General features: G+C 39.8%; 1 protein-coding gene, 1 long non-coding RNA gene and 1 other non-coding gene across 4 annotated transcripts in view; 1 reads left to right on the top strand and 2 right to left on the bottom strand.

Moving 5' to 3' along the window:
* Positions 1 to 23,357, top strand: part of LOC107994632 (mannosyl-oligosaccharide 1,2-alpha-mannosidase IA) — a 467,472-nt gene that overhangs the window by 230,420 nt on the left and 213,695 nt on the right. The gene's annotated exons all lie outside the window — the stretch shown is intronic.
* The window catches only part of LOC107995670 (uncharacterized), an 82,722-nt gene that overhangs the window by 51,106 nt on the left and 8,259 nt on the right, over positions 1 to 23,357 (bottom strand). The window lies entirely within an intron of this gene.
* On the bottom strand, positions 2,318 to 2,436 carry LOC114577250 (5S ribosomal RNA). Its single transcript, XR_003697142.1, has one exon. It is a non-coding gene; the product is annotated as a 5S ribosomal RNA (ribosomal RNA).

The raw sequence follows: 23,357 nt of genomic DNA, 5'->3' as shown, positions 1-23,357 counted from the left end.
ACCAATACTTTCCTGGAGCACAGCACACTGCTCTGAACGTAATGAGATTGGCCCTTGGAAAATTTCGTCCGAAGAAGCAACTTTCGATAGAAGTAACGATAGAAAAATACATTTCAACGGATGACTCAAAGGGAACAATATCGAGAAAAAGATATCAAATAAATCAATTAACGCGAAACCTAATTTTCGAACAGACAAATGTTATCTCTCTCGCGCGATTAAGCAACCCGTCGAAATTACCCGTCGAAAAACTGATCGCGTTATTAATTAATACTAATGAGGGATACGCCATTACATCGGGCATTCGAGCTAAACGAATAAAATTCGAGAAGACGGGTCTCGAGGACGAAAGGGATACCGAACCAAGTGCATCGAAGCTTAATAACGATCCGAGCCTCGACGATCTTACGAGATAATCTCTCGTGGGATAATCTTACCGTGGGTCTTACCAGAGTGCGGTCGATCGTTGGCATCGGCGAGGCAAAACGAAGCGGAGGTTATGAGGGGCCTCTCCACGCTGCAGGAAGTCTAGAGACCTGATTGCCGTCGTGACCGATCCTCTTCGGGTCCGCCAACTTCCTGCTTCGGCCGCTCGAATTCTTTACGATCCTCCTCTTCCTCGCGATTGCGTGATCCTCTTTCTCGTTCCCAGGATTATAGGTATGGTCCGTAGAATCAAAATTCTCTTTATTCTTGTTTATTTTCTTAGTGTTAATCTTTGAACGTGTTTGAGAATATTTTTTGTACGAAATTGAAGATATGATTTGTCACAAGTTCTTCGAAAGGACATCTATCGGGAAATTTTTCCTTTCCTTTTATCAGATAAAAATTGAACGAGAAAAATTCTTTAAAATTCTTCATTCAAGCTTTCTCTTCTTTAAGGGTATCTTGTGATTCCAATCATCGGACAATTAGAATAAAATTCGAGGAAATTTCTTTAATGAAAGTTCACGAGTTATTTAAGCCCCTTAACGAAGGGGATGATTATGGAGGAACAGTCGAGAAACAGTTTGATTTAACCAACGAGGGAAATAAGTGTAATTGGTAGTCGCGGCTCGAACGAGAGCGCAATTTTTGCACCTTTTGATTCTTCTACTCGTTACGAGCCATTTATTCGTCGTTAACATGATTGCCTTTAAATGAAAAGTTGATAGATCTAGCACGCTCGGTCATATTCAATTTTTCGAAAACGAACTTTATGGTCGTTTCGCGATCGAAAAGAATTCAATCTCGAATCATTAAACCTTTCACCCGATCTCTCTTCATTCCTTTTAATTTTGACAATCCTTGCCACCTTTTTTACTTTACTTTATAGAAAATAACAGAGTACATATTTTGAATCTCTCAAGAGATAAATATTGATTGATCATTTTTCAGATCGTTGGTAACACTACGATCTTCACAAATATCTTTACGAACGTTTCATTAGACAAAGCTACATTAATTTTTCCATTTTTTTCTTTTTATCACCAATCACACCGAACACGACCAAGAAAATTTTTCCTCTCACGATAAATTTGCAATTTATCTTCGGCGAGGGGCACACGCGTTCCTCTTTCACGATCCCAAAAGACACACCGATACCACTCGTCGATACGTAAGGTAATGACGTCACAAAGCGGCGAATTCGAAATTCGATTATCATATCTCGATCGCGGATCGACTCGCGACCTTCACAGGGGTTGCTCTCTTCTCCACGGCGACGTATCATACGAGAATCTAAATCGAAAATCGACACGCCCCCGCGACAAATGTCCGACGAAGATCGGGGACGTGAGCCGCCTAATTTATAGCCACGAATTTTTCTTCCTCGGTAGGCGGGGCTGTCGTTCAAATTGCCCGCCATTTGTCTTTCCAAGCGTCAGAATTCGCTTATACCCCCGAATCGAGAGAATCTCCTCGTAATCGATTTCGCCTCGATTTCGTGCGGGATATACGATTATGGTTCCGTGGTTAAGTGTTTTCCAAATTCTAGACAATTTTTTTTTTATTGATTTCGATTATTCATGCGTCGTTCACGCGTCTTTAATCGAATGTTTATAACTCTGGCGGGAGAGTTTGATTTAAATAAACGTTGCTTGGGATTTTTAGAGGAATTTGTATCGAATGGATCGAACGATACGCGTAATCGTTTTCTTTTTTTAAGATAACAGTGCTGATACGATAAGTTTCGTGACTTTTTATATCGTAAAATGTTTCTGAGAATTGCACAAAATGTGAAAAGATATTCGAAATGCATGGACACTTATAGAATTTTTATTGTAATTAAGTGTCAATTTAAAATTAATGCTAGATTATAACAAATAAAAGGGAAAAAAACCAACAACACACGGTGTTCCCAAGCGGTCACCCATCCAAGTACTAACCGTGCCCAACGTAGCTTGACTTTGGTGATCGAATGAGAACCAGTAGATCCTACGTGGTATGGTCGTTGGTTGAGATTGATAGTTCTATTATCGATATACTAGATACAAAAAGTAATTCAAAAAATATAAATATAAACCGAATTATTGCAATTTCTCCATATTTTTATCGACGATTCCTGTGACGGTTAATCAATCCACTATCATAAATCCATATCCACTTGAAAAAAAAAAAGTCTTGAATTTCGAAGCAAAAACCTATTATTAACCAACAAATTCAACTTCTCAGAAACCTTTGTCGTCGGATAATCGTGATCTATTCGTTTCTGAGTCGACTCACAAACGTTATATTCCCTACATCCTTGTTTTACATCGGTATTTACATAAATCATGACGTCGTTGCAGTTTTCCACTGTTGGAAATACGCGTTGATCCCTTTTACGGTAAGTACCGCTATATTTCCTCGGTGAAACGTCACGAAAGTTGAACGTATAGAAAGAATATTTTTCGACCCATCACGAAAATGCTTAACCGAGGATTTTTCCATCCCTTTGTTTTTCCCTCGCTATTTTTTCCTCTTTTTTTTCCATGCTTCCAATTCTATTGGACGACGATGAGATCAATTATGTCTTCGAGTAATCTGTTAGGAATAATCTGTTAGAAATTTTTTCTGATCGAATATCGAAATAGAATTTGAAGTTTTTTTCTTTTTTTTCGGAAAGTGAAATTTTCATTTTAAGAAAATCTGTTCGAGTTCGCGATTACTTTCTGAGAAAATAAAAATTTTAATATAGAAAGTGTGAAATAGAAAAAAGGTTTCTTCTTCTTTTTTTCTTTCTCTCTCTCCCTTTTTTCAATTCCAGTTTCCAGAAATCCAGGATAGAGTAACGAAAGTAAAAATTTTAATAACAGGTTACATTTTCGAAACAGAAAAATTGTTTAATTCGATATTTTACATTTATACTCTTAAATAAATCTTTACGAAATGTAACTTATAGCTCCATCTTTTTCTTTATATCCATTTTTGTTTTCGATGTATAATCGAACAATTTCAATTTTTTTTTACACAAGACACTTTCATCTTCGATTCTATTAATCATTCAATTTCAAAGAATTTTACATGCAAAATTACAAAATTAGCAAAGATATTCGCATCTTTAAATTGCCTTGTTTCCTTCTCGATAGGACAATTTTCCAACCTCTTTCTCCTTTCCCCCTTCTGGACCCCGTTGTCTCTATGTTCACAGCTTAATTACGCGAGCGGATAGAAAAACGCTCGAGTCTAAAACTGAAACGAGTGTTTTGCGTCGGTTTTTCGATCCTCTGAACGTTATCAACGTACAAGTGGTCTCGAATCGAAGCTTTACAAAAAAAAAAACGTTTGTCTGGACTGAAATTTGGCTCGTTAACTCGTTCAACCGTTCTTTTTTTTTCTTTTTTTAATTTAATTTTTGCATTTAATTTGAATCGGTGAAAATTGTTGACATAATTTCGTTCGAAGAATAAATTACAGCGCTTTCGACTCGCTCGTTTAAGGCTTTAGATCAGTCCAGCGATTCGAAACGATTAAAAGGACACGAGCTTTGATATCTCGACAGAGCGTGGAGGATGAGTTTCAATCGTCCTAGATTTTTAATTAACAAGACCTCTCTCTCATCCTTGTCTCTCTTTGCGCGCCATTTCCGGCCAGAATCCTTTTTCTGCTCAAACGGAACCAACCCCGTAGTAATAGTTCCCTTTTCCATTCATAAACCATTTTCAAGAAATAAATTTCGTCCACTGGAGGGAATGGAAAAACCGTGGAAAAAAACCAATATCGCATCACATTTTCGATGATACCGATTCACAAAATAACATATATCGAACGGCGAGGGTCGAAAATAAAATTTCGAACTTCAAATTCTCCGATTCCACAACAAAAAGTTGCTAGCATAAAGTTTTCTGAAAAACAGAGGCCAGAAAACTTTAGCTCGAATCCAATACAATTTCCACACTTTTCAAAAGAATCTCCCCTCCTCCAACATACCCACCCCTCCCATGTACAACTCACGATCGTATAACCCGTGTCGTTCACGGAAGCATCGGCGGTCGAATCGAGTCGAGGAATTCCCGGCGTCGATAAAGGAACAAAACCACGCAGTGAGTAATACTCTCCCTCTCAGAAGAAGAAGAAGAAGAAGAAGAAGAGGAAGAAGAAGAGTGGAGAGAAGTTGGCGAGTACCCACGTCGTCGAGCAAAGTCTGACGCTCCTGCTGAGTGACTGACAACGTGTTCCTTCTTTCCTGTCCTTTCTTTCGCCGTTTCTTTCTCCTCCTCCTCCTCCTCTACCTCCTTCCTTTCCAGGCTATCCCTCCTCCCCCCCTCATACATCGACAGAGCTATATCTCCTCCACACACGAATCACGGAATCGCGATTCAGTCGTTTTTACCAGGTTGGTTGGTCGGTTGGCCGGCCCTCGGCTGTCTTCATTCGCTGCTCAATATGCCGGCAGACTCGCTTATTTAGGGCCGGCCATAAAGGAACAATGATGTCGTACTTTGTCAACGGACGGCGGGTCCGCTTAATTGAGTCGAATCTCGGAAGGCGTTCGTGCTTTTTTGTCATCTCGCATGGCGCTTCGTATACGCATCCTCCTCTTCTCTCTGCTTTCTATCCTCTCCGTTTGGAGAGGGTTGCACTCTCCCCTCCTTGCAACTTTTGGACTTTCGTCTTTCGTTTTTTCTTTCTTTTTCTTTTTTACGATGGGTCGAAGGAGGAGGAGAAAGGTGTCGGACGAAGCATGTCGATTTTTTTTTTATTTTTTCGATTCCTCCTTTGACGAGTGGAGGATAAGCTTGTTTGGAATTGGTTGGGGAGTAGTTTAAGGGGAACGAGCATTGTGAAACCTGGATACTAGGAATTTATATTACGAAGGAATAATTTAATTCGTTTAATTAATTTTTCGCATTTCTTGTAAATTTAACTCTTCCCCATTCATTATTCAAACGCGTTGAAATAAAACATAACGATACGTTGAATTGTAAAATAAGCTAGAAACGTGAATATTTTATCTATTCGAAAACGAGAGATACTTAATTTCCAAGCGTTAAATAAATAAAAGATAATTGTTGGCAATATTTCTATCGCTATTGTCGATCTTCCAAGGATCTATCCATAGCCTTTCCGATTCGATTCTTCGAATAATCACGATGACAAAAGGCAGAGGCCAGCATAGGTTGAATTGGATCCTAAGCAACGTGTAACAACATCCATTCCTCTTGGTTCGTATCGAGGAATCGTGCTCGTGTCCTCTTGGAATAAAAAAAAGGGGTAAATCGATGGAGAAGAGAGGAGGGTCGGTGAATCGAACACGTTGTTGATTCACGTTTCTCCGTTCGTTTCGAGGTTTGTGGGGCACACTCGTTCCGATTTGATTGTTCATCCTGGCGGGAATTCGTGCGGAGTTGGATTTCGTCGGCGAACCAATTGATTCGTAATTGTTCGACGTCTGTTCGACATCCGTTTTCACGAATTCCTCGCGCCTTTTCTTGAAGCGATTCTTCGATCGTCGTCCATTTTTCGTACGGTCAAATAGATTGAAAATTGATGTATATCGTTTCACGATTGAGCAGCGCTTGGATTTCTTCTTGATTTCTATTCTCGAACGAATATGATTCCAATCCTCTAATTTTAGTTACCGTAAATTATATCAAAATTATTAAACAAGCTCAAACTTGAACTTGTTTCTATTCTCAAATTTAATTATAAAATGGAACTTGGTGCGCACATCGATTCCGTAAAATTTCATCTTCAATAATATTCCATCCATAGAGCAACAAAAGAAAACACCATTGGCGAACCTTCTGATAAAGCAACGTCGTCTAAGAGGATCAGAATCAGAGATCGTTTCGTTCCACGAAAACCTTTTCCCTTCCCAAGTTTGAAAAAAAGTTTTTCCTCCTGGCTTCGAGAGATCGAAGCCGCGGAACTAATTTAATCTCGCTTCCAACTATCGCGTTGTATCGTTGTAAATACAATTCCGCCTGTTCGAGAACGTAATCGTTCGATCGCAGGAATAACTTTTCGAGATATTCGAAGCGTGGAATAAATCGTTAGAAGCCGAGGAAATTTGAGAACAAGGCGTGCTCGTATTCGCGATCGATAATATCTCGAAACTGGAGATTTTTTTTTCTTTTTAGAATCGAAAAATAGGATAGGTGAAAGAATCGTGAGGAATATTCTCGTGATTTTCTTCCGATCTATCCAATTCGTCAATCTCTATTAAGCGATAATAGGAGAATATTCTATAGTTGGATAGTTTGTTTTATAATTTAAAGATTTCGCTATTTTTCTAGATTTCGTTTCCCTTCGAAAAGCAAAATTCTATTTCAAATTGAATTGACGATAGCTGGACATAAGTATTTCTTTATTCATCCGTTTTTACTTTTTCAATTTACCTCGCATTTTCTCTGTCATCTTCTTCTCCTCTTTCCGCGATTACGTGCATCGAAATTTATTTAATTAATTACGGATCAAATTACTTTCGTCGTCCCTTGTGCGGCAATATCTTTCCTCGCAATTTTTAATCGAATCAATGACACTGGATGGAAAGATTTGGAATTTCCTGATGCGAATATATTTGTTCAATCGGATGGATGGAGATTGATCGTGCTCTCTGTATTCGTCTTAGGGACGAATTGATGAGAGAAATTTAGCTTGTGTCCGGTTTTGGGATCGTTGAACCGATTTTGATGGGTGAATTGTACGGAACAATTGAAACTACCCACCGTATAACAGATTTAAAAATTATAAAATTGTACAATTTATCTTTACTTGCATACACATTTTCTCATTATCTTAGAAACTTTAATTTTACAGACGGAAAGCGAAAGCCATAATTAAGGAATTCTTGGAGCTACGACGGAATCTTGCTCGTATCATCAGGAAATGAACGTTTTCGCGGTCGACGTGAATTCGCGGTAATTAAATATCGGTCCTCATAGCGGTGTGTTGCTCGTTACCCGTTACTGTTTGCCAGGAAATCCCAGTTGGCGATGACCTTTTGTCCCGCTCGTCCATCCACCGCGTCGCTGTGTGTACCGATTTACGTTCGAACGGGTCGATTCCGACCCGACCGATCGATATTTTGCCCTGAGTCACTGGGGACAGCCATTGTTCCTTCCGTTCCGTCGCATGCATTTTACTTTCTTCCCTAAATTTATCTACTTATATTTCTCTTCTAAATTTCCCAATTCTTCCCTTTCGGATTTCGAAAAACAGCTTCGCTCGAGTTTTAAGAGTTTTGCTACAAAACTGAATCCAATGACAATTATTTGATGAATTGAATATTTAGATGAAATTATTCGTATAAACCAATTATTAAACTCGGATCGAGAAGCAACAAAACATAGTGAAAAGTATGAATTTTTTAAAACTTTGTTTACGTGAGATAACACGGGGAAAAGAGTTTACAAGGTGGGAAACGAAAAAGAGGATCTAAAGCTAAAAATCCCGGTTGTTCCTTTTCATTCAGGCTTCACCATTCGATCGTGATCTCCGCACCACTCCGTGTAAAAATAAACTCGTAAATCTTCGTTTTCACACGTACACGCCACGCTCGATATTCAACGGCTGCCACTCGTCGATCTCGATTTCCGACGACGGAGTTTGTTTTCATCCCCCCCGTGGCAAAAATAATAATTTACCGTACTGCATAGTCGCTGCGCTCCAGTACGATTGCGCTCCACCCGAGTAATTTTTATTTCCATTATGTTTCTCTTATGTTCCTCTCTCTCTCCTTTCGACACGACGTTGAACATTTAATCGTGAACTACGATAATTTCTAGGTATGCACATAATTTTTACTTCACCCACCCATTTCTCCCTGCAAGGGAGATAAAACTTGTTGTTTCGTTTATTAGAGTATAGGATATTATTTTTATCGACACGATATATTTCCAATTTTCCGTGTAAAAACTGTTCTAACGCGTCTAAACATCGTTCCAGTATCGAAACGAAGAAAAGGGAGGCGCAACGATCGACCCAAAAGCGTTACACGATGTTTAAAAGGAGCAGCGGCTTGTAATACCGATCAATATTCAATTATCGGTGCTCTAAGCTAAGCAAGCCAAGGATCGTTTGTTACGTACACGGCTGTGTTATTTCACCGGGACTGTGTTATTTCTGCGGCGCGTAGATAATTTCTGATCTGGAAACGGAGTCGACTAGTTGCTCAACGTTTGCCACGTTCTCCACTCGGGTCGAGATCGATTTCTTTATTTATCGAGAAATGTATTATCCCTTCGAGGACACGTAATTTTCCGTTAATTTCTTCCTTTTCCGTGGAAACTTGCAAATTTATCGCAAGCGAATGTATCTCCCCGATGATTCGTTCATTGGATCATTTCTCGAAATCGTTACTCTTACATCTGCGCGTAAGATGGAATTAAAGATTCAATTTCGAAATCCGTTTCAATCATCCGAGTTTTCGATTCGTCGAAATAACGAAAAAGGACTCGTCGTATAGATTCATTCGTCGAAAGGAAGAGATTAAGCTTTTCCTCTCTCGTTATCGACAGGTTTTCGAGGAAGTGGGGTCATTGTTCAACCGCTCGTTAGTTTCGTCGAATCTCGATTGAAATATCTCTTTGAAGACTGGTTATTCCGAAGGCACGTACTTCTCCAAATTACCCTTAATAACGTCACCATCCCTAAATTCGGGCCATCGAAAACTGCCCCCAATTCTCGCGAAAATTTTCTCGCCATTTTTCGCTTCCTTCCTTCCTTCCTTCCTTCCCTCGAAAAAGAAAAGGAAAAAAGGAAACGAAGGTGAAAACGAAGGTTGGTCGGGCGAGAAGTTTGGAGGCGAGGCAACGCCATTTTAATTGGCGCCGAGGTAGGATTAGGCAGTTGGACAGATTTAGGGTAGTTAAGGTTGAAGTTGCACAGAGTCAGCTTTGCGGGTTTTAATGGAATGATGGAAGTGGTGCTTGTATTATAGGCATTGTTTATAATTGATGTCGAGCATCGTTTTAACTGCTGTTGCAACAAGCTAGGCGCTTAGGTAGGAAGCTCTTCCCGATTTGGATTGGGCCATTAGTTCGTTACCGTAACCGGCTTTTGGAACGTTTGATTCGCGTTCCAAATTCTTGGACATCGATATTTCTCGATATTTTTATTTGAATCGACTATTTAAAAAAAAAAATTCATCCACTCGAAAACTTCGTCTTGCCAAAAAATCATTTCTCCGCTTTCGAAAACTCGAGAAATATTCAACGGAGGAGGAACAATTACTTTCCGGACAACAAACTCCCCAGACGTAAAAACTCATCCATCGAAAGACCCACCACCAGTTCTTCTTCGCTCCTCGTCGAAAGAATAATTCCTTCGTCTCGAAAGATAGAAGCCGAAGGAAGGGATAAAAGGGGAGGGGAAAAAAAGGAAAGTTGGAGGAAAGCAACCGAGACCAGTCGGTCGAAAAGCGAAGAAAGATCCTCCCCCGCCCTCGATGACGTCGAGTTGTTGTTAAGCGAACGAGCGAGGCGCGCACGAGTGGCGAAGAAGCCGCGATTCGGTCGTTGCACACTTGGCGACCGCAGACACGCCGTGTGTTCCCTCTGACCACTCGTGAATCCACTTTAACTTTTTAACGAGGATTTGAAGAAGGACGTGGGCGGTGGCTTGGAGCCGGAAACCGGGCGAATCGGGGTGAAAGAGAGAGAGAGAGAGAGAAGGGAGATCGTTTCCACCCTTCCTCTCCCCTCCTGACCTTCTCTAGCCACGGCGACCGATTTTATGAATTTTCATTTCGACGTCTTTGTCCTCGAGAGCGGCGGTCGATCACGGTCGACAAAATCAACGGGCGGAATGAGAAACCGCGACGAATGGAATGGCTCTAACGAATGGGCTTGTTGCACCGTGACACCGTTCAGCGGGGAACGTTTATTCTCTCTCTTTCTCCGTTTCCTTTTTATTTCTTTTCCACCCTTCGTCTTTTTTCTTCCCTCGCCCTTCTTTTTCTTTTTCTTCTTCTTTTTCGCGGTGGTTTATTCACTGGATTCTGTTTCCTTTCCGTCCTTCCTCTTTTTCTCTTGCTCTTTTTTCGACTCGTTGCGCCGTTAGCTCGTTTCGCGATGGGAAACTCTCTCCTCCTTTCTCTCTCTCTGTCGAGAGAGTTGCGCGGTTGGTGACGTTTGAGGGATTATTTTTCCCCTGTTACTCAGCCTGCTGGCGCATCGTATCTTCGCGAAACGGTCGCTTTTCACAGAGGGGAGGGAGAGAAAGTTGGGGGAATAAACAGAGGAAGGGAATTTCGTTTTCGTGGAAAACCGAAAACGGGCGAGTTGCGTGTTGTTATTTATGATTCGAGCGATGGAAAAACATCGGAGGTTTTCATGTCGGAAGTAATTTGTTTCGAATCTTGTTACGCTTTGTTCCGTACGGGATAGTAACTTTGGACGAGTTTCCATTAATTTTTTCTTTTTTCCAACGTAAAAAGTAACTATAAATCCCTAGACGTTGCATTTTCGTTCGTTACGGACGTGTTGTTTTGGAGGAATTCATTCTCTCCACGCATCTCCCTCGAATTAAAACGTCAATACTTCCAAAGAATTTCGAGAGGGACAATTCTCGCATAAAGAGAGATAAAGAGAGTCGTCTGAATATATATATATATATATATATATTCGAGCCGATGTGGCGTTAAGACTCGGTAAATAAACTGCGGTAAATAAAGCAGGCTCTAGTTGCCTTCCTCGCGAGAAACCGAGAAACAAGTGGTCCTTTCCATCGCACGAGTGGCCACGCTCGCTCTGCTGCACCCTCTACTCGCCACCCCACCGCCTCATTTTATGGGATCCCGTTAATGGTAGAGGCGAGAAGGGAAGGGAAGGGGTTCTTCCTGCCGGAGGAGAATCCCTTCACCCTTGCTTCTCTCTCTCTTTCTCTCTCTCTCTCTGGAGATATACGACCACCGACGACGTTGTCTCGATTCGCCTTATTTGAGCCGAAATTTGATGCGAAATCGCGGTTGTTTGCCTATTACCAGAATTCGAGGTCCGTTTTTGTTCCGAGCGACGATTATTAAGGCTTTTAATAGGGTTCTTCTTCTACAGGGTTCTGTAATTGTTCCCCATCTTTGCGCTTTTTTATTGCATCTCTTTTCTTTGGTTTACCTGTCCTTCCATTTTTCTCTGAGTTTTTTTCTATGAGTTTATTCAAGTTTTCTAAATTCTTAACTATTTCGAGTTGCAATTTCTAAATCTGTCTTTTTCTCCATTCGTCGATATAATTAATTTCCATCGGATTCTATTAATTGTTCGAGAAAAGAAGCATATATCTATATATACCATTACACCAAACGAAGCGTTGATATGATTTCTATATGATCAACTCTTAGAAAACACTCGACGCATCGGGCCGATAATATTGTCCGAGTCAATTGCAGGATTCGATAACGTTCGTCCCACGCTCGATTCCTTGGACAAATCGATCGTGAAACCGAGGAGGGGGTTGAATTTTACGGCCAACCGTTTCGAACGTTTTCGTCGAAAGGTTCGGGGGTCTTGCTGATTGAAATTCGCGGAAAGTCGATCGTTTCCTCGCCGTGTCCCTCGCGACGCTTCGAAATTGCCGGACATTTGTTGCAGCCTGCAATTGCCTTCCCCTTTCTCTGACGTTCCGCAAGCGTTCCGTGAAACGTGCACCTCGAATGGGATACGACGGTAGGAAGAATCTGCGACGAATCGTCCCTTTTCTCGATTCGTGGGGGGAGGGGGAAATTGGCCGAGAAGACAGACGGATAATCCTCGACGAGCACCGTTTCGTCGATCAGATTTAGAGGAGCTCTCCTCCCTTCGCTCAGACTTGGCAAGCTTCTGCTGAAGGCCGCTACTTGTAGCGCGCCGTTACCATTTCGTTGACGTGCGAAGATTTGCCATTTTTTTTTTTTTATTAACAAGATTGAAAGAAATTGATTTTTCTATATTTAAATTTACACCGTTTATTAATCCATTTATATAAAAATGTTTATAATTCTTCCTCTTCCAAAATCGAAAGGAAATGCAAGATATTCCACCATGAAGGCAATTCCGAGTTACTTTACGGCAAATTTGACGAGGATTCCTAGACACGATTACTCGTAATGAAAGTATTTCAAAATTTCTGAAAACTTTGCCATGTTACCTCTCTCAAGAAAGAATTATTTTTGGATCGTGTAAAATTATAATTTTTGAAATATATTCCAATAATAATAAACGAAACTTCTGAATTTCTAACTTTTTTGAATCTTCTTATCGAAAATTAGATTTGCAATTTAATTTTATCACATAATTATTCCTTGTACCGAATTGAATTATCGTTCGTTCGTTTCGCATGATCGAAATTTTCTTAGAAACGTGAAAAGTTCAATTTATGCGATAATCCGCGTGAAATAGATTATATCCCCCCTCCCCTTCCTCCTCCTTCCCTCCCCCTTTCGTTAACCTACGTCATCCGATTTGCGATCCGAAGCTTGCTCAATAGAAATAATAATTCCGCGTCAATCAAACTAAATCGAGTATGCGCGACACAAAGGAATCGAAGTTCGATAACACGAGTCATCTACGCCGAGGATAGAATGTCGGCCGTGTGTCGTATTGTCATGGAAATTTTTAGCCTGATTTGATGAGGAGAGGAGGAGGGGGATGTAAAAATGGATGCTTCAACCTTTCGCATTCTCTATCTCTCTTGTGATGCTAATATACATAATCGTCGTGAAACACGTTTTCACTGATCTTTGCGAAATTTCAATATATAATAAAAATTTCCCTCTTCTCCTCCCGTTATAATTCTAATTGCAACGCGCGTTAAATATATCTTTTTTACCGATTTATCGATCCTTTATGCCCGCGATTGACGAGAGAAATAAATAGAAAATTGTTGGATAATTCTCTCGATTTCAACGAAATGATCTTTCCATTACAAGCCATATTACTCGACAAATTCGAGTTAACCGATCACCCTAGTCAGAAGAAAATAAAGCGAAAAAGTATACTTTTTTTAGGATACTTTACCCAGAAAAATATTTTCGATAATGCTATCGGTGGAAAAAAAGAGGAATAAGCGAAAAAATATGTATATATATATATATTTTTCTCGACCACACTCGAAAATTTACATCGCGCGTAAGTTCTTTACGTTCTTTATCAGCGTCGAGGACAGACCGATAACCGCGACACCTCTGACAGGTTCTCAGGATTCATCAGCGACAACGAAAACGAAAACGTGTTGCGTATCTGTACACGTGGGTGCTCGCTCTTCCTGGCACCATAACTCGATAATACGCGCCGACACTCCCGATAAAAGGTTGTTCGTTCGCTAAAAGAAAAGAAAAAGAAAAAAAAAAGTAAAAGGCGAACGAAAAAGGATTCGTGCCGCGATAAGAGAGGTTTTTTTCACGGTGGAGAGAGAGAGAGAGAGGTAAGCGCAATCGGGCAACGATTTGCAAAACTTAATTGGGAGGTGGTTAATGGAACCGAGTTGATAAAAGCGAAGCGTGGATAAATGCTAATTTATAAAACGTTGATAACCGATTCGTTCGATCGAAACAATGTAGCAACAACGTTTTCGAAGAAAAATATTTATCCAACTCTCTGCGATATTTGAATTCTTCAAAGAATTTTTTCAAAGTAAAGTAGGATATTGAATTTTAAAAAAATTTTGAGAAGGAGGAGGGTTATATTGTAAATTACGTATCGACGAGAAGAATTCCAAGAATTCCGATTAAATTTTGAGCAATTAAAATCACAAATTATTTCACTGGGATCGCGACGAGAGACATTGTCGTCCTTTTCGTCCCTCGAGTTCAAGGATCCCCCGAGGAGAGGACTTCGCGCTTTAATCACGCAACGAGGGTTAATTCGATTCGAGGTCACAATGGCCAATCAGAGGCGAAGCATCGAATTATGCTTGGCTTGTCGGACTCGTCACAGAGTCCTGGATCCAGGCATCTGTCTGGAGAAAATGGAATTATTCCCGGCGATCCTTTGACGACACGCCGCCGCGCAGACGAGAATCATCGATCCGCCAGTCATCGAGCTCCAGGCTTCGATCCAATCTGTTCTCGGATTAGTTTTCTGTCCGCGATTATTTAGAGATCGAGGACTCTCGCTCTCGTTTCGATCCCTCTCGCTCTCTCCTTCGAATCTCGGAAAAGACGTTTCGAAGATGAAAGGGACGAGTTTTTCAACAACTTTCTAAAGGGAGATTTCCTGTTACGGGGAGATGCTGTCCATCTTTTCTCTTCTTTCCTCTTCAGAAGAATGCGAATTTTTCTTTTTTTTTCCAGGGACGATACGAAACTTAAATCATTATTCTTATTGATGCATGCAGGAAGGATTCTCGAAAATATTTTAAAATATTCCCAATCAAATGCGACTCGAATTAGCATTAATGTTCTTTCATTATTTGAATCGACGTCGCAATTCTAATCCTTCACCAACTTCTACCACAAACCCTACCAAAAACCCTCGTTCGCCTCCCCCATCCTCGAGCAACTCGAGTTTCATCCCCTATCATCCTCGCCATCAACTGGAAAAACACTCGGTTCGACCTTCGATTTCCATTAATCCCGGATGAGGTATTCCAACTCCTCCAACCCTTGTTTCCTCCCCCTTCGGAGGGATGAAGGGACCACCACTCTCTCTGCATCGAAAGCTGGCGTCCTGAAGCAATGCGGACGCGTACAGAGCGCACAATGTGGCATTGTTGGCCACCAATGGAGCTAATCTCTCTCTCTCTCTTCGTTCCAGGGGATGGAATTCCTCCTCGCGGAGGAAGATCCGAACGAATCCGATGACGAAGAGCGAAGGTTGGTAATTTCGCGGCCGCGAACGGCATCGATCGACAGTTTCTCTCCAGCTGCCTTCTCTTTTCAAGAGAGTTATTCGATCAGGCTTACGCGCAACATTGGCTGCTCCACGCACTATCGTGACCAAGGGTGATTTGTGTCCCAAGGGTGGGCTATTTGATCTTTGATTTCGAAAGGTTTCGTTTCAAAAGGAGGAACGCCGATTCCAACTGTAAAAGACACCGAATTTCTTTGTTACCCTCGCGTAATTTTTCGCTCGTAATCGTTGGAGAGAAGCAATCGACGAGGATTGGTTAATAAATTTGGAAATTTTTAAATCTCTTTAATTGGAAACCGCGAGTCTCCTTCCGATCTTTCGGTTACGACGTCCATCCAGAGAGAAGTGGCTGCAAATACCAACTATTTCCAAACAACCATTCGAGAGCTGTTCTGGAAACTGGACCAAAACTATCCCGGATAGTCCACAGACTGGAGAATCTGGTGGACCGTTATCTGCTATCCGAATTCGCACTTTCGTTCGCTCGCGGACGTAACCGTGTTAATCCTTGCTCCAAGGGGAACGAAGATGTCAGTTCGACTAGGATCGTCTTCGTGTAGGATTAACGAATTTGTGCTTTCATCCACTGAAGAGATATCGATTACGAGCACGTTTCAAGTATTGTTATTCCGCTAATTATCTCTCACGTTGCTGGTTAATTAATTAACACCATGTAAGAATATCGAAAGAGGTTTCTGTTTGTTCATTCTATCAGTTTTGCTCTCGAGTCTAATATATATTTATACATAGGGATATATAGTTGGTGATTTAGTTAGCGTTGTTTCGTCGATTTTGCGGATGGTTTCTTGGAACCTCGGTGTTTCGAGTTGCAGTAGTCGCTTTTGGCAGGGTTAATTTGGGAAACGTTCGAGATGGACGTGATCGATGGTTGGCAGGGAAGTTTTGCCGGTTTCTTTGCTACGATAGAGTGGACGGCTTTTAAATTTTGATGCTTTTGGGAAAATAACATCCCTTTATCCCCAATTTATTTCGCTTCGCAAGTATTTTCTATTTTATTATATCGAAGTGTATGCGTCAGAGCCTTTCCTTTCGTGCAAGCGTATTATTTGTCTATGCTCATCAATATCCGCCATCAACTTTAAATATCCTCAAACCTTTTTTTAAGAATAAAAATATCCTTATACGCGCGCCAGTTGATCGTTGATCGGATACGACGCAAGAAACTAAATTAAGAAACCGGAATATCTGCAAAAACTTAATTCGAATGATAAAATGATAAAATCAATCGTCTAATCTCCAACGAGCGTATAAGCAAGAAACCAAACTATTCAGAAACTGCCTCTTAGTCTAATCGTATTACCTCGACCGAGACGTTGTAGGCGAGCGAAACGTTTAATTTTCCTGCCAGGTAACAGCCTGGATAAAAGGAAGTTTAAGGATAAAAAGAAGTTTTAGGAGAGAATTCCAGGATATGATATACAACGTGAAGACGATGTCCAATTTTTCCAATTTAACCTCTTTCCAAGCTAAGTCGTCTATTAATACATCTTTCGTCGCAGGAATATCTATCTACCTTTCGAAACGTATTCTATTAACATGGATTTCCTCAAGATAGGAAATTTTTAAGATGGCGGTTTATCGCGAAGACGATGTCCAATTTTTTCCAATTTAACCTCTTCCCACCAGCTAAGTTGTCTGTTAATACATCTTTCGAAACGTATTCTATTAACACGCATGGATTTTCTCAAGATTTTTAAGACGGCGGTTTATCGGTGAAGACGTCCAATTTTTCCAATTTAACCATTTTTCGCCAATTTACACGTCTATTAACATCTGTCTACCTCTCGAAATTTATTCCATTAACAGGATTTCCTGAAAATCGTCGTTTCCCATCTACAGGAAGAATTCTCCTTTAATATCCTGCACGTTTTTCTAGAAAGAATTCGACTCGCCTACGCTCTGGTCGCCGCGGGACAGCTATTTTTTGTTTCGTCGCTCGCCGATTGTCTCGCAGAAGGGAACGGCCTCGCGAGATCACCGAGTTGAGGCCCTCTTTACACGACACGTGGATCGTGGGCGGTACATCGGTAGTTAACATCGAGAACCGCTACCAACTGGTTTCGATCCTATGATCGATCGGTTCGCGGAGCTCTCAAGGATCGAAGTGGAGTGACCTCGCGTTCGTTGCTTCGATCCATCTCTATCTCGCGCAATCGTGAAACACGTTTCAGCGTAACGAGAAAAATTTGGAGGCAGAAATTTCCTCGTCGAAAATTGTTGCTGCATATTTTTTAACGAAAATTATTTTTTCCTTCAGAAGAGGAGCTCTCGAACTTTCCAATCACATTGTTCCACGGCGAGTCGAGTTTAGTCGATGTGCAGCGGAACTGGAAAAATTGCAGGAAACTACGACAAAGAATTCCACGTCGGTCGGGCTAGTTTGAACCGGCTCCTCTACACAGGCAAGTTGTCTCAATCCCCGGCTGTTTCGCGGTTTGAATCGCGTTCCACGGTAGACAAAGCGAGGCGTGTCCATCCAGCAGCGAGGTCAGAGAGGCAGGAAAGAGTGGACACACACGAGGGTGAAGCGGAAAACGAGTAACGGATGACGAGGCCGAGAGTCGTAACTCTGTGCCAATGGCCAGGCCGCCACTCCCACGTCTCATCCTCTGCCTCTTGGTGAGAGAGAACCGATCGTCTGGGCTGCGTGCTCGCGTGTTCCACCTCTCCGTGTTGCGGAACAGTGGCGTAGACAGGGGCTGTTTCGTAGGGACCAATCGATTTCGTCGCGAGATAATCGAAATATAAGAGAAAAAAAAAAAATTCGTGCAAATTTAATCGAAAACCCTGCTTCCAAAATTGTGCTACGAATGTATGCTCGTATTATCCTTTGTATTTATCTATCTTCTTCGTATAAGTAAACCGAGTAAATTTTTATCTTAATAATTCTTTATCATTTGTTTACATTTTTATTATTACAACGTAGGGGAGGAGTCTATCTCTTCTATCTTTTTTTCCGTATCCATTCGACGAATAAATTTTTACGTATCTTACGCCATTGTACCAACGTCGACGGAAGGATATTTCTATTACTTCCTATTTCGCAGCTTCTCGTACCCCGCCAGACCCTTTACCGATATCGACGATCTGCGGTAGACAATAGAGAATGAATTAGTGGCTGGGTGCAACAATGACGGGGGGAGGGGAGGGCAAACGTTTACTTAAGCCTAGACGGTAATATTTTCTTACCTTCAACGTTTCGATTCTAGATAAAGTACAGATAATATACGGATTTAAACGATATTGATCTCAACGTCAATTTCGTTTCGCTATATAATAAAATTTAAAAATGATACGTTTCGAAAAATTATAAAAAAACGCCAAAAGATACTGAAGCAATTAACAGTTAGAATGATCCACGATGTTGATATATCGCGAGATCTATTCTTTCGATGAATTTAATTTTCGAACGAACGGGATGTGTCCATCAGATCGTATCCTGCAATTAATGTTATATCGATCGAAAACAAAATGAAGAACAGAAAAGAAATATAATACAATAAAAACCAACTCTCAAAAATCATGATTAATAGCCCTATCCAATAAATGTATCCGTTGCGTGCCTCCACCTATCAATTTTCACTCTTTTCTTTAAGAAGGAAAAAAAAGAAGAAGGAAATAAATCAACGCATTTACGCAAGCAACGCAGTTGAAAAAAAGTGGAAGGCAATTTATTATTTTTCTTTCTCGATCGTTCGGTCGCGCGTAACCACGAAATTCTCGGCTTCGAAGCGTGCATCCGATGAAACTTCGTTCTTACGTGGAAATTACCCTCTCCCCTTCGAGCTGTTTCTTCACAACAATTCGCAGAAAGATGATCGGTCGGTTTTCCCGAATTTCGAGATACGTGTTTGCCCGTTTATTCGCAACCAAGAATAGGGTGTTTATTTATCGCGGTCCAGAAATGAATCACCAGCAGATTTCGTAGCTAATTCGCCCGTTTGCCAAGCGCGAAATCGTATCGAGACGCTTGCGCCGTTGTGAAAATCGAAAATGTTCGATCGATTCGATTATTCGTGAAAAGTAGTTGGATTAATATAGAGATTCTTATTGAATTCGTAGAAATAGAAATTTTAAACGTTATAGTGTAAGAAGAATAAAAAAAAAAAAAAAAGGTCCAATTTTTTACTACGATTATAAAGAAGATATGCAATTGGAGTATCAATACGATCGAAACCAGTTAATAATTGGGAAGAAAAAGATTTCATTTTTTTTTTTTTTTTGAAAAAGCGTTGGACAATCTATTAAACAGTCGAAATCATCGAAATTCATTCGAGGATATTTCCGGTTTGGAAAAGAAATGTTTTCACCGATTGTGATACCATGTTTCAATTAAACACCCGTGAAACTTCTACTTTGCCGGATCGTTGGAGCATGTAATAAAGATTCGATAAACGCTGGCCGCCGTTAATCAGCTTATCGATAATCGATTCGATCGACTTTTTTTTTATCCTCGCGGAAATTTCTCGACGAGCTCGTGACTCGCAAGAAATCAACAAACCGACCGACGAGTCGCTATTTATTTCTTGCGATATTAATACACGGCGGATTCTTAATTAGAAAGTATTTATCTTTAATGAAATGATAAAATCGTCCGTCATTGTTTCTCATAAAACAAATTTTATATTCGAAAAGGTGGTTTGAATCTGAAGAGGAAATCATCTTGTCGACAAATATATCGCTTCTTTCCAAACTTCAATTCAAATCAGAATTTTAGATGAATTTTCTCGTGAAATAAAGTCGTGGAATAATTTTTTGAGAATGATTCTCCTCTCGTCATTTTGTAAATTATATTATATTATATAACAACGTGTCGTATTTTAATTCTTTCAATGTGCAAAAATTAAATTTTTTTTGCTCGAAACTGTTAAATTATATTTCTTTGGTTTATCCGCGTTATTACAAATGACGCCATTTTTAACGTCTTTATTCGATATTTTATGATTTGCGAAAAAACATGTTTTTGAGCAAGAAATCAAACACGTAGACTGGCAAAGAAACGACACTATTCGCTATTCCATCGAGACCCCTGCCGAGTTCTCTTACTTTTTCTTAATATCTGTCCTCCGCACGGATTTATGACTTCCCGGAAAGTTTCCTCCGATATTGTGTATTCTGTACTTTTCACGGCAAAATAATATTTTGATTTCGTCCCCTGCCGTTTGAAAATCTTGTTTCCTCTCTTCCCTCTCCAGTATTTTCATAAAGCTTTTAAATCATACGATACGAGATGATTAAAAAAATTCGTATAAAATAACCGTAGTAAAATTAATCATTTTTGAGAATGACAATTTAGCGGAACAAAAAAAAAAATTTCTAATTAAATACTATCTACGTCAACGAATGAAAAATTTTCACCGCGGATCGGAAGATAATAAAAATTATTCCATCGAGATTTCAACGAAATTAAAGAAATATGAGATAAACTGTCCGATATTTTACATTAAATGTTCCACTATATACGTACGTATATACATTACGAGTTTCGCGTTAAAATTGCGCAACGTAAAATTCACAAATTCCTTTGAGTCGATAAAAATCGGTATTTACGAGGAATCGATCGACAAACAAATCTCCGGGATATATTCATCAACGACACGAATGTTTCCACCGATTATCCATCGATAATCCGACAACCGAACGATGGTCGAAAAGCTTTTCACGTGCTTTTGTGCACGTGGACAGAGAGTGAAATTAGGGTTGACGTAATATTTTTAAGTGTAGCAACAATTGTTTTCTCCGCCTACCATCGAACAACGATCATTCGTCACCCGTTGGACAGGTTTTCGGCCTTGTTGCAATTTGTATCAATTCAACTACAGTTAAGCCTCGGCTAACGAGCGACTGTCCGACGTGAAAAATTATCGACGATCGATTAAAAAAAAAAAAAAAAAAAAAAATCGGTGGAAATAAAGGCGGTGTACATATTTCGCGAAAATATATCTCGTAATGCTGTTCACGGTGATGACGGTGATAAATTGGCCGGCGCAGCGAGTAATTGTTACGTCTGGTGATAATATTAAATTTCTTTACGCCGTGTGCACATACGTGTGATTCCTCTCCTCGATGGATTCTTACGGCGACGCGTTATTGGGCATTAAATCAAATTAATGGTAATTATACATACATTATTTTCCTTTTTTTTTTTTTTTTCTTTTCTTTTTAATTTCTCATTGAATTGATCCATTAATATTTTCATTATCTTCGCTTATAAATTAGACGATTGTATGTAAATTGATTCTCGTTCTCTACTTGCCTTTATTTGACAAATAAAATTAATTAATTTCCGTGAACACAGTTCGTGTCTTTCGGCTGTTTACCTCGCTATAAATACCTTATAATCTTCTTCATATTTCTATCCTCGTCTTTTTACGATCTTCTAATGGGAAGTTACTAACGAGCCTCAAAAGTTTATACTTTTTATATTATTTCTATCAGTAGGAGATAGCGAAGCTTAACATTTCGAATTAAGATTAATCATTATTTCTCATTTTCTTGGCAAAACAATTCGTTTCACGTTTCGAGATAATTATAAAGGAATAATCGATTTTTAAAGAGATCCTTTAATTTTCCGCCAATCAATTTTCAAGAATTGGCTAGTCACGTGAACGAACGTTTGAAACGAAAGATTCAGCATTTCACACCTTGATCTATTCGCTTTCGTTCCTCGAAATCGAGCGATTTTAATCGCTTTCCACGATTTAATTTATATAATCGTAAACTTTTCCAGAAGAGAAGAGGAACGATTTTTTTTCGAAATATGTATTCCTTAAGGAAGATCAAAATATTCTCTGCTTAATCAACGCTTTTCGATACGTGATTTTTAATCGAATATAAATTATTCATATTTTCTGTACATCAACCGGATCTCGGAATACAAATATATTTTTTAAATCAGTTTTATTCAATTTTTCACGAAGAGTGTTTTTTTTTTATTTTTTATTGAAATCTCGCTCCTTCATATTCATTTCATCAGAAATTACACCGATGAATCACCGCGAAACTTGGCAATTCTGCTTCGATTTTACGTATTAAACCAGGATCGTGTTTGCAAATTGTAATTACTTTTTCGATAGTACGTGATGAATTAACGCTAATTAAAGCGGTCCAAGTTCCCGATCGAGAAAAGTTTTATATTGGAACTCTGCAGCCTCGTCTCCTCCTCTTCCTCGCTATATATATATGGAGCTTTATTGAACCGAAAAATTATTTTTTTTTTTCTTTCTCGTATCAAAGAATCTACTAATCTAATCTCAACTTTGCTTAATTTCTCCACAAATCGATCGATCAAAAAAATAATAAAAATGCCAACAGACGCGATAAAATTTGTATTTTCATTGAAAATTCGCAACTTTTCAGAGACGTCGTTTTAATTAATTAATCAATCGGTTAATTAATAATCAAGTTGAAGCATATTTTTCAAGCCTTCTCGTCTTTTCCTTCGCCTAAATATCCAACGGTCGTCTTCTCTTCCTTTACATTATCCACCGCGATGGCGGTCGCTCCCCTCACAATGGATCCCTTTGTCCTGCCTAATAACACGGGATATCGAGATTGCTCCCCCGTATCGGTCGATCATCGGGTCACGAGCGACCCGCGTCGCGATATACAATAATACGTCCGATCGTTTTCGATAATACCGAGGGAACCTTTCGATGATTTGGCACGTATCGCCGCTTCGAGAATATCGCTCCATTGAAAAATATCTGTGGACGAGCACATCTCCTCCTCTTCATTGTGCACAAACTCCCAGTCGAAACGCTCCTCCCTTTTTCTTCTGTTTATTTGCTTTTCGATTCGGCTCGAATATCTCTTTACGTATCGAAGAGTCGAGAATCGAAAAGAAGGAGGAGAGAATCGACGAGGTGTAATTGTAATCGCGCTGATATTTAAACATATTTTCTATTGTGAATGAATAGAAAAATATGAAAGGATAAGTATTGCCTTTACTCGAGAAATTCATTTTAAATTTTATTTTCTTCTCTCTCTTAAAAAAAAAACATTCGATAATCGTTTAGATTTCTCACTCGGCAACACGAACAATGTATTCAACGAATATCTATAAAATATTCTATACAAAACAAGAAAATCAACAGAGTACGCGCTATC

Source organism: Apis cerana, linkage group LG4, assembly GCF_029169275.1.
Source record: "Apis cerana isolate GH-2021 linkage group LG4, AcerK_1.0, whole genome shotgun sequence".
Taxonomy (NCBI): Eukaryota; Metazoa; Arthropoda; class Insecta; order Hymenoptera; family Apidae; genus Apis; species Apis cerana.
The sequence above is the reverse complement of the archived record's forward strand: the minus strand, read 5'-3'. Positions and strand labels throughout refer to the sequence as shown.